Source organism: Rutidosis leptorrhynchoides, chromosome 8, assembly GCF_046630445.1.
Source record: "Rutidosis leptorrhynchoides isolate AG116_Rl617_1_P2 chromosome 8, CSIRO_AGI_Rlap_v1, whole genome shotgun sequence".
Classification (NCBI taxonomy): Eukaryota; Viridiplantae; Streptophyta; class Magnoliopsida; order Asterales; family Asteraceae; genus Rutidosis; species Rutidosis leptorrhynchoides.
Genome location: NC_092340.1, coordinates 284,808,272 through 284,820,203, shown reverse-complemented (window position 1 = coordinate 284,820,203; position 11,932 = coordinate 284,808,272). Strand labels below are relative to the sequence as shown.

Genomic DNA, 11,932 nt, shown 5'->3' with positions numbered 1-11,932 from the left:
AATAGGCCCAAAATAGTAGTACAATTCGATAAGTCCTAAATTGCTTTTAACGGATCATGCATCATCCTCCCCTTCTTTGAAAAAACTCGTCCTCGAGTCTACAACACCGCCACTATCCGCGACATATGGTGATAAATCAATAGCCTTAAAAGTAGCTAATACACTAGAATGACCTGAGACCTCACTCATATAGACGACGTCATTTATCTTTTTTACCACTTGAAAAGGATCATCAATTTTCTCGACTTCAATATTACGAGTGATTGGCGACATCAAAGGAGCAAAACTGATGCTTACCCCATTCGCTTGTGCCTCTTCATCCTCTTCCTTACCGGTCAGTATCATAAATAAGGACGGTATCTTCAACCACAAAAGGCTCGGGAACATACTCCATGTTGAAAACTTGATCGACCGGATTAACAAAGTCATCCAGTTGAGTATGCCCTAAAAATTTAGGATTTTCAAGCTTCATCTCTATATGACACAAGAGATGTTGCATGTCTTCCAACTCTTGAATCTTGCGATTCAGTCTCTCGAACTCAGCTTGTTTATCCATGCCTGAAATCAGATACCACATAATGTACAACCTTCTCGGTTAAACAATTAAGAATCGATCGTGGCTAAACATAACTTGAAAAGATAGAACAAGATAGTTAGTCTTGGATATTACTCACCAATACAAAAGCAAAATATGATTGGATATTACTCACCAATAATATTATCGTTAAAAGAGATCAAAGCCCAATGGTTCCCCCCATGTACTTTATGTCATGAGATAGGGAGAGGTCATGGTTTTAATCCTTAGGAATGACATGATTTTCTTTAAACTAATTGAACACCAATAATGGTAGTATATATATTGACCCTATATGGAGGTTTTACCGGATTCGTTCACGGACCTCTACCAGGACCACTGCCTGAATGGATGTGTTCTTGGGTACCGTCGATCGGGTTCAGGTTTTCGCCCGAACGTGTTTGTTACTTGCAAAGGGTCGTTGAAATAAATGATTTACTGACGCCAAAAAATCGTCGTTAAAAAAAAAGAGATCAAAGCCTTCTCGGCTATTTATTATTTCACGTAATATATATATATATATATATATATATATATATATATATATATATATATATATATATATATATATATATATATGGGGTCATAATCAAGAGGGAAGCACTTTTTTGGGGGGAAGGGGGAAGCAAATTTTTTTTTTTTTTTTCATTTTTTGAAAAAACTTTGTTCACAAACATTATAGATTAGATAAAAATATGAACATTTAAAAAAGACACTTTGTGATGAATGTCATTAATTTGGCGGGAAAATGCTCAAATAAAAAAAAATAAAACATTCAATGCATTGAATGTTTTGTTACTGAGTTTATTTGTATCGTTTTGTTTTCATCTTGTGTGAAGTGTTTTTTTCGAATTTAACCGGATTTAGAGTTTAGGTTTTAGGATTTAGGGTTTTCGGGTTTACTCCGTAAACCCTCAACCCAAAACCCTAAACCCTAAATTCTAAACCTTTCGTGTTAAAATATTCAATCTAAACCTTAATTTCTAAACCCTAAACTTAATTTCTAAACCCAAAACCCTAATTTCTAAACCCTAATAGCTAAACCCTAATTTTTAACCCCCTAATTTCTAAACTCTAATTTCTAACCCCTTAAGAAAAACTCAGAATCAAAACATTCAATGCATTGAATGTTTTCATTTTTTTCTTCGAGCATTTTACCGCTAAAATAATAACATTCATCACAAAGTGTCGCTTTTAAATGTTCATATTTTCATGTGATCTTGATGCCTGAAAAAAAATTCGAAAAAAACGAAAAAAAATTACTTCTCGTCAAAAAAGTGTTTCTCTCTTGATTAAATCAATCTCTCTCTCTATATATATATATATATATATATATATATATATATATATATATATATATATATATATATATATTAATAACAGAACTCAAAAACTGAATGAAAACTAGCAATATGGAAATCTTCTCTACACATTACAAAGCACAAAGATAAATCTGAAGTGTCACACTGCTAATTACTCTACTAATGACTGTTCACGTGTAATTAACTCTGTTAATTACAATTGAATCAGTTAATAACCAAAATAATACACGTGTCCAAGAGAGAGCCGATCCTATCAGTTTTACAAACAATATCGCTTCTTAAACACACCCTCCTCCTCTTTGTTCCTAACTGAAAAAACCCCAATCTTCAAACCGTCGATTACGGCTGACTGCCATCGTAAATCATCACGCCGCTATCACTAATTAATCCGTTGCGATTTTATCATCTTAACGGTACCAATTTCATAAACTATAGCCACTTTTTTCAAATCACCGGAAGGTTAGTCGTTACGCCGTATGAAGAACACGGGAATTACAGCCTGTTTTTAGCAGTGCTTTAATTTGCTGTTTTTAGTCGATGTTTTTGATTCTAAAATTGGTACAAAAATCATCGTCTGTATCTTTATTAGGGTTCTTAAACTACTTTTTCAAATCGGCCGAAAAAATCCATCCGTGTAAATCGAATTGATCTGTACTCCATTAATGATGAGGATGTTTGCTTTATATTATTCCAGTTATCTTTATTTTTGTTTATTACAGACCATCTTATAAGTACAATTGTGGTGATATCGACGGTTTACTTGAACCTTATTTTCGGTACTTTTAAGATTAATTTGCACTTCTTATTTTGTTTACATAATGAATGGGTTGAATTTTGTTTTATCTTAATCACATACAGGTAGCCTTTTTCTTTCAAGATTTATTTGTTCTTGCAACAACACAAATTCACTATTCAATTGATGACTACGAAGGTTAACTTACTTATACTCTCTGTTTCTTCGAACATAATTAATTATGTATTGTTAGTTCATAATTTTCAGTTGATGGTTAATTAATATTGAATGTTTAATTTGTTTTCAACACTTCACTGCTAACGTAATGTAGTAAATAACTTCTGGGCTAACAATCAGAAGGGTCACACACTGAAAGAAAAAAAATCCTGAAGATATCGTAATTTTTGAGTATATTAAAGGATTATGCAGGTGTTGTTGTTTGTTAGGGTTTTTGGTTACAAATAGATTTTGGCTAGGATTTGTATAGTAATTCAATAATAATGGGAATACTGAATGTAGCTTGACAGAGTATACATCTAAACACATTCTTGGTTATTCATTGATTGATTGGCAGTTTTCAGGTTATTCATCACAGTTACTATTTCTATTGTTGTTTATGTTTGAAATTAGGTCGTGGACGTATATGTTCTAACAGTTGATTTTAAGTTGCATCATAGTTGCTTTGGTCCAAAAATTCTTTGTTTTTCTGTTTTGATGAATCCAACGTAGAAGCTATATGCGATTAAATTGTGTTTTTTGTTAACCAGATAATATGATTTTTTGTTGATATTATATGATTTTGTTATCAAAATAATATATATATGATTTTGTGTTTTTTAAGCTATATGATTTTGTTGATATTATATAATATATCAACTTCGTGTTGGCATCTTCCCAAGTAAGGAGTTCATCTTATTGTGTGTGCTAATTTGTTGGCATCTTTATATTGTATAAGTTTTGAACTTTGATTTGGTGATGATAGTAATAATCATAAAAAAAATTAGGATGTACACTCATAGTTGTTTACTAGAACTCTAAAGACACCTACTTTCTTAAGAACTGCACATAATTGCACTCACTGATTGTTGTTATTTGTCTATTTAGATTCGAAGATGTGCTTGATGAGTGTCCAAAAGCAGCCTAATTTCATGGTACTACTAACTTCCAAGTTAGATGTCGATCACCTTTTACTTAATGTTCGAATTTTATATTAATTATCATTAGTTTAAGTACAGTTAACTGTAACGGCCATATACATGCTTAAATTGGCTTCCACATAGATCCACTTATTCTTTTGTTATGAACGTGAAGGATTATGTGCAGGTGCCTTTTTGTTGTTTCACTTCATTCTCTTTTAGAAGTTGCAATTGCAATTGACCCATTTATAGATTAATGAGACGATATGGGTTGCAATTTGCCTCTTAATGGGTCATGTGAATGACCTTAAAGTACAAGATTTTTCTAACAACAGTAACTCTGTTTGACTTGGATAATGAGGATGATCAACTTGTCGAAACATGCAACTATCCCACAATATTTTTTATATCGTTTGTAGTAACATAATATATGTTTATGTTAAATTTGATATTAAGGTTATAAGTTTGTACTAAAGTTGTAATTATGCTACGGTTAGTCCAAACCATAACTTTCTTATTAGTTATGTCACTTCTTCCTACCTTAGTTGTAAAAATATTCTTGATGGACCAGAAAGAGCAGTCAAGGAACAAAAGATGAAACAAATCAAATGATAGTGCTTCTTTAGAGCTTATTACTTCTGCGGAGGGAGAAAAAGCATAACTCCCCGGTCTCATAGGTTACCCCTATTCACATCAGCATCCAGGAGTTTAGTTTTATGGTTCTTTTATGTGGTAAGATTTGGTAAGGTTGTTACCTTTGCCCATTTGAATCTTTTTTAGTTGCATAATCTCTTCGAAACCTCTTTGCATTTTCTGTTAGTTATGGTGTTCCATCATCCAACATTAATCTTACTATCTTTTTTAGTTGCATAGTCTCTTCGAAACCTCTTTGCATTTTATGATAGTTATGGTGTTCAATCATCCAAACATTAATCTTACTGACTTTTTTTTACTGTATTGTAGGAAGCGGATTCATCAACTACACATGCGATATTAGTTTTGGAGTACAATTGTCTTGCTACTTTTTAAGTAAGTACTACATTATAAATACTCCTTTGAGCTCATGACTATATTTTTGTAGAGTTGTTAGTTTAATATACGTTACCCATTTGAGTACTTCACGATATAACTTCAAATATGTTGCATGGTGTGCATAATAAATGTGCTATTTTTATCAGCAAAATTCTGAACATCAGATCCTTCGCCAGACTTCGTTACTAACTTTGATAAAAACTTTGATTTGAATGTGGAAGAAAAATAGTACAAAAGTAAGCATTTTACGTAAAATTGTATGCTATTACATCTATTGTATTGGAGGTGTCAACCTTAACTGGTCGGGTATGTTGGGAAACGAGGCAGGATGTAACATATGACTTGGGTTGTAACAATTTCTAATTAAATTGGAGTTGCTATGGGTTGGGTCAAAGGCCTTACAACTATGCATCTTTGGCCTCAGTGGGTCAGAAACTCACAACCACATGTTTGGTGATCGCCTAACATTCACATTGGCCACCCTTATGCCAAATGCCTGTTAGCGCAGAATGGGTAGAGATATGTATATGTTTAACAAGTAATCTCAGGAATATTTATGTTTATTGTCTAGACTAGAGGTGTCAATTTTGACCCATTTACATATATATGGCTCCATGTTATGTACCCATCTTCATTTTCTTTGGTGCATATATATGTGCACGTTGCATAAATGATTTATATATGCAATTGTGTATACATAAATAGGTGTATAGATAGGATATGTTGAATGCTATATACGAATATGTTGCTACTGCCTATACTGTTAAGATGATGGTTTATAGAAAATGGGTTAGGATTCAACCTACATACAATACAAAGTTACCATGAGACACGTAGCATCATATATGACATGCATATTCATGAGTTTGTGAAAACGTAGTTTTACGACTTCTGTTTAACGGACGGGTTCATAAACTGTTAACACACATAGACTAACTTTTAATGTTATTTTCAGGGTTATAAATTTGTAAAAAACGAAAGAAGGAAATCTGGACCAGTAGTTTGAAAATGCAGTATTCAAGGTTGAAAACTTGCTAACATCAAGTAAAGCAAATAGCTTATAGCTGGAAGACATGACTGCAGCCCTTTTACCTATGAATACATTCCTTTTTAGTCTAACATAGTAGTAGTTTTAGTTGAATGTGGAAATTATGACCCATTTAATTTATATTGAGCCGGTTTATGATGTTGTTGATATATATTCAACATTTATTGGCAGTGAGAATAGAGTCAAGAAATTTAGTTCATGAAGTCGAAGGTGATATTTAGATTTATTTTTTTGGAGTTTGTACAACTGGTATCAACAACAAACACTACTGTACAAATTTTAAGGATTACGAAAACTATTTTTTAGAGCTGACGTGTAACGCACGGGCTCTTAAAATTTAGTATATATAATAAGCTAAAAACTACTCTTAAAATAAAAGATAAGAACAAAAAATTAAAAGTAAAATAATAGATAAGAATAGATAGTGTTTGAAGTTTATCCACTCTTGACTTGCTGAACCTTCACGTGCATTTTCTAACTCCGAATGCTATCTTTCCTCATGTATACGACAACCTCCCACTAACCCCACTAACCTTGATTCACTCGATCTCTACGCAGCCCAATAGGCCCAAAATAGTAGTGCAGTTCAATAAGCCCATAATTACTTTTAACGGATATCATCTCTCAAATGTGTAAAGAAAAAATGTATTCTTCAAAAAGGTAACATTAGGTACTTGTTGGCTTGTGGGTGCCTGTGCCACCATTCAGGCCCACGACGCAATAAGAAAGTTGGCCCAGTAGTCATTTTTAAATGCTTCATATATTAATTAAGTGACCACTTATACAGTGACACCAGACCAACTAACTTTGATTACCCATAAGTCCAATAATCCACTTTAGTATTTATACATAGTTTATGTTTGAAAGCCCAACCTAGTCCACTAATTTCATTTGGATATATATTTAGATAAGCCCAACAGTTCACTAGAATATGTATACAAACGGATTTGTCGTTTTTCTTTTGGACTTTTATTTAAGTTTCTTTTATTTTATTAACAATCATAAATTTCTTAATGATTTCGACCAACCTTTCAAAGTTTTGTGCTTATTAGTTTCACTCTTTCAAGTGTATTTATGCTTGAATTCTTTTTTTATTTTTTTGAAAATCAGGCAATAAAATATATTAAACGAAATAAAATGTACAAAATGTACAAAATACAAAATATAAAGGAACCAAATAACCACGAAGCACGGATGAATTCTTTTTTTATTTATTTATTATTTTGCAATATCTAGTATCTTAAAAGTTGATAATTTTAAATTTTATGTAGAATTTAATTCAATAATTATACTCCGTAGTTTATAATGTGTTTTTCATTCCCCCTGCCAAAGTACAAATTTCTATTATTCCTATTATTCGTACAAGTTTATAATGTGTTTTTTTCTATTGTAATGTTTCGATGATACAACTTTATAATGTGTTTTTGTAATTACCATAGACTTGCTATATTATTCATATATTTCTATTTTTCTCCCGTGGCATGTTACAAATTTTTGGATACCATACAATACGCCTTAAAGAAGCTATCTACGCCACTGATGTAACATTAAATATAAATAATAATAATTAATATTAAAAGAATTATAATAAATACAAGAGTCGCCGTCATATTTAAGCATACATATTTATTATATTAAAATTAATATAAATATAAATATAAATACAAGAGTAACGTAAATCATCAAGAAATAAAAGAAGAATCACACTTTAACGGCATTTTCTCGTGAATAGGAAGACGTCGATTCCAAATCGTACACCAAAATGTAGTATGTTTATGCGCGTACGGTAAGAAGAATAGTTTTCCTTTCTTCGAATGCCATGCAAAATCGCCGTGAAGGTGTAGCCACAACTTTCCTTCTTCATGCCACTTCTTAAATTCATCAAATGCTTCATCCGGCATGTGAGTTTGAAAAGTATCAAAACTCACCATAACTGACTGCTTCGTGTTCTCGGTGATCTTAAATGTATTAGTTGCAAATGTATAAACCGGGTGATCCGGATTAGTCATTGCACTAATATTGAACCTCCCCAACTCTGGGCAGGGTTCAATATCACCGGTTTTGTTAAAAGTTATTGTTAAACTCATAGTTGCGTTAGTCGCAATAGAGTTATTTTTTTGAAAAACGAAACCTACATCTAAATCTTTTATTCCTACTTCTACCTTTAAACTCCCTACGTCGAATACTAGACGGATTATAATTAGGTACAAAAAGAACATAACGGAGGGAACTATAAATATGTAAAGTGCAGATCGCGGTGGGATGTCGTTGTTGTCGTTCTGTTCAGGTGCAGGTGCAAGTGCAGGTGCAGGTGCAGGTGCTACCTGCATATTTGAATCAAATTTGTGATTAAATAATTAAAGAATAAAACTTATTTCTCAATTCTTAAACACGCTTTAACTTTCCCAACCAATGTACAGTTGTTTAGTATACACAAATGAACCTATGGCCACCGTACTATTACACAACCATACATATAATACATCCCATGAGTTGAAGGTTAAAACGTTTATGTCAGTTAATTTATGTCACAATAAAAAATTGATAATTAAGTTTTATGTCAAATGAGTGAGCTTTTGGTATGTTTGGGTCGTACTTTTGTAACTCTAATAGTCTAATACAGAGTCCCGATTTTCTAGAATTCTTCCCTTTAGTTATGATCATATATATTTTGACCCTCAACTTTTACTCATATTTACGGAAAGGCAAATAGAACTTTATCATGATAGCATATGATCATAACTAAATTAATACTTAGTAATTTCCAAAAAAAGTAATGGCCTCAATTATGCTCAAAAAATATATTGTAATATTTTGAGCTAAAACTGGATATTTTAGACTTTTTATTTTTTATTTTTTATTGAAAGTTACCAAAAGCTAAGAAAACTTTTGTATATTTGTAATTTGTATTTGTATACTATATACAAAATACAATTTTATATGTTGTACAGTTAAAAAATACATGAAGTGATTATTGAATACCTAGCACGAACAGCACGTGCACATTATATGTCAAACTTGAACATGACAAGATACTTGGTAACTATTTTTTCACAAAAAAGAACACATGAACTATACAAGTAAAAGTAACGCATATTTTCCTAAATCAAACATGTCAAATGTGTATTTAAACTTTATCTTCTCAAACTGTAACATGTAACTTATTATGACTGAGTTGGTGATTCTTGGTGATCGAAGGTTCAAACGTTTATGTCAAATGACTGAGTTGTCAGTTAATTCAACAGAATATTATTGTGGCTTAAAAACTATTTTAAAAAACTTACTACATCAAAAATCAACAATAACAAGTTATAACAAAAGAAATCGTCAAATTCACACCCACATGGCCATATCTAAATCATTTCCCCACAAAACACCCATTATTAACCCTTAAAACATCCATAAATTTTTTACCCTTCCTTAAATAACCGAATTGCATAACTGAAAAGATAATTACTTACATTGTTATCACCGTCGTCAACCGGAGCTACTTGATTGCGATTCAAATTGGACATCTCGATCACTGCCGCCATTGATGATCCAAAATATATACGGAGTATTAATTACAATTTGAAATGTGTTTTGGAATTCAATAGTGGTGATTGAATTGAAGCTTAATGTAAATATATATATAGTGGTGTTATGGCCGGGCATAGGTTCTCTTTTGATATAGCCCCATGTATGCATTCGTAATTTTCTATATTTGCAACAAGATGCTATTTTGCTTATCAAAGAAAAAAAGAAAAGGATAACACATAATATCCATACGTTTAACAAACATATAAGTACCATATAAGTAAATTATGTATGTTTTTGGTTTATAAGCTACTTTATTCATGTCTTCCATAAAAATAGAAACGTGATAATGGGCGGGAACTGGAGGATATGGGGTGGAGAGCGACGGGATCTAAAAACAAAGGTGGGGAGGAAGGCAACAGAGGTGAGAAGTGAAGGGTGTGGTGAGAGATATATGTGGGCCCTCAAAGTTTGAGAGAAAGGAAAGAAAGATGAAGATGTGTATTTGCTCAAAATGAAATGGAATGGAAGTGGAGACAAAGGAATGGCTAATCTGAGTGGAGACCTGTGCGGTTATGAGACACCGTTAGTTTAAAAAATTTTAATAATAAATATTCCGTAAATTGTATAGGACATCGTTAAATTTAAATGTATGATCTCATATATATTTCAAATCAATAGTTTTTCCTTTCAATTATATATGACACAACTAAATTATACTACTCAGGCCCGATATATCTTTTGAATTTATATATTTTTTTAAAGTAAAATATCACTAAAATAGCATTTTAATATAATTAGTACTGGAAAAAATTCAGGACCCCATTCAGTTAAAATTCTTGAATCATCACTATAAATGATGTGTTTATTAAAGAGATATATGTGGGCCCTCAAAAGTTTGAGAAATACGGCATACGGAGCATGGTTGCAAACGGCGTCCGTTTCGCGTTCGTTGCGGCATTTTGTTGACTAGCTTGTCTCGACCTCGTCTCGACGTCTAATAAGTAGGTCAACGGTCAAAAGTCGGTTCAAAGACGAGAAAAGTCGGGTCAATGCTGGTCAAAAGTAAAATTGCTACGTTTATATATAAGTATATGTGTGTGTGTGTGTGTGTGTGTGTGTATATATTGTATTTATATATTTAAAAGTCGACGGCCATCTCAAGCCCTGTCTTGACCTTTTAGTATCCCAAATGTCTCGACCTCGTCTCTCATCTTTTTAACCTTTCTAGCTAGTAGTGCAAAGTCTTTCCCTATCTCGTTATTGGGGCCGTTAACCAGCTTTAGTGGATAACTGCGATAGGCAGCAAATCGCCGTCTCCCTCACCATCAATTACTACGACAATGCTCACGGATGAAACTTGGGTCCACAAAGTCATGTGGCCGTTTAATATATATATATATATATATATATATATATATATATATATATATATATATATATATATATATATATATATATATATATATATATATATATATATATATAGGGGCAGGATCAATGGGGAAGTAATCAATCGGGGGGAAACGGGGGAAGCAAAAAAAAAAATTCGTTTTTTTTTTAATTATTTTTCCGGCATCAAGATCACACGAAAATATGAACATTTAGAAGAGACACTTCGTGATGAATATTATTATTTAGGCTGGAAAACGATCGACAAAAATAATATTCAAGATAATATTGTTCGTGGAGAATATGAACGTTTTTTTTTCATGTTTTGTGAAGTAAAATTTAGCCCGATTTAGAGTTTAGGGTTTAGGGTTTAGGGACCCAAAACACCAAACCCTAAACCATAAACCCAAAACACCAAACCCTAAACCCTAAACTCTAAACCGTTCGTGTTAAAAACTCAATCTAAATCCTAAATCTAAATCCTAAATCTAAACCCTAAATCTAAACCCTAAATTTCTAAACCCTAATATCTAAACCATATAAACCCTAATATATAAACCCTAATATCTAAACCCCAATAGCTAAAACCTCAATATACGCTCGAAAAATACGATAATTGTTATATATTACTTCTTCGACCGTTTTCCAGCCAAAATAAAAATATTTATCACAAAGTGTCTATACTAAATGTTCATATTTTCATCTCACCTATAATGTTCGTGAATAAAGTTTTTTCAAAAAACGAAGAAAAAAAAAATTGCTTCCCCCCGCTTCCCCCCGATTGGTTACTTCCCTCTTGATCCTACCACTATATATATATATATATATATATATATATATATATATATATATATATATATATATATACTTTAAATTTTGCTTAAAACCCTCCAAAATTTGTTTAAAAAAACTCCATATTTTGCTCAAAAACCTCCATATTTTAACCAAAAAAATTGCTATGTTTTTAGATATTTTTTACCTAGGTGAAATAAATTTCTCTTTTCGCCACTATATATATATATATATGTATATATATATATATATATACACGATGGGTTTTTTAAAGGATGGATCGTTTTTATGGTGATAATAATTCCACTTACTTTTTTGATAAATTTACTTTGTGCAGTATGTGTGTGTATTGTACAAGTCATCAATACATCATGTAAGTGAATTTAT

At 31.8% G+C, this 11,932-nt stretch overlaps 1 long non-coding RNA gene across 4 annotated transcripts; it reads left to right on the top strand.

Moving 5' to 3' along the window:
• The first annotated feature begins 2,022 nt into the window (after nucleotides 1-2,022).
• LOC139861563 (uncharacterized) lies at nucleotides 2,023-6,148 on the top strand. Of its 4 annotated transcripts, none has more exons than XR_011763813.1 (6): nucleotides 2,023-2,309; nucleotides 2,616-2,672; nucleotides 2,755-2,827; nucleotides 3,734-4,497; nucleotides 4,729-4,794; nucleotides 5,753-6,148. It is a non-coding gene; the product is annotated as an uncharacterized lncRNA (long non-coding RNA). The 4 variants fall into 4 exon arrangements; XR_011763814.1 differs by having other exon boundaries at nucleotides 2,023-2,355; XR_011763811.1 differs by having other exon boundaries at nucleotides 2,023-2,672.
• Nucleotides 6,149-11,932: the final 5,784 nt, after the last annotated feature.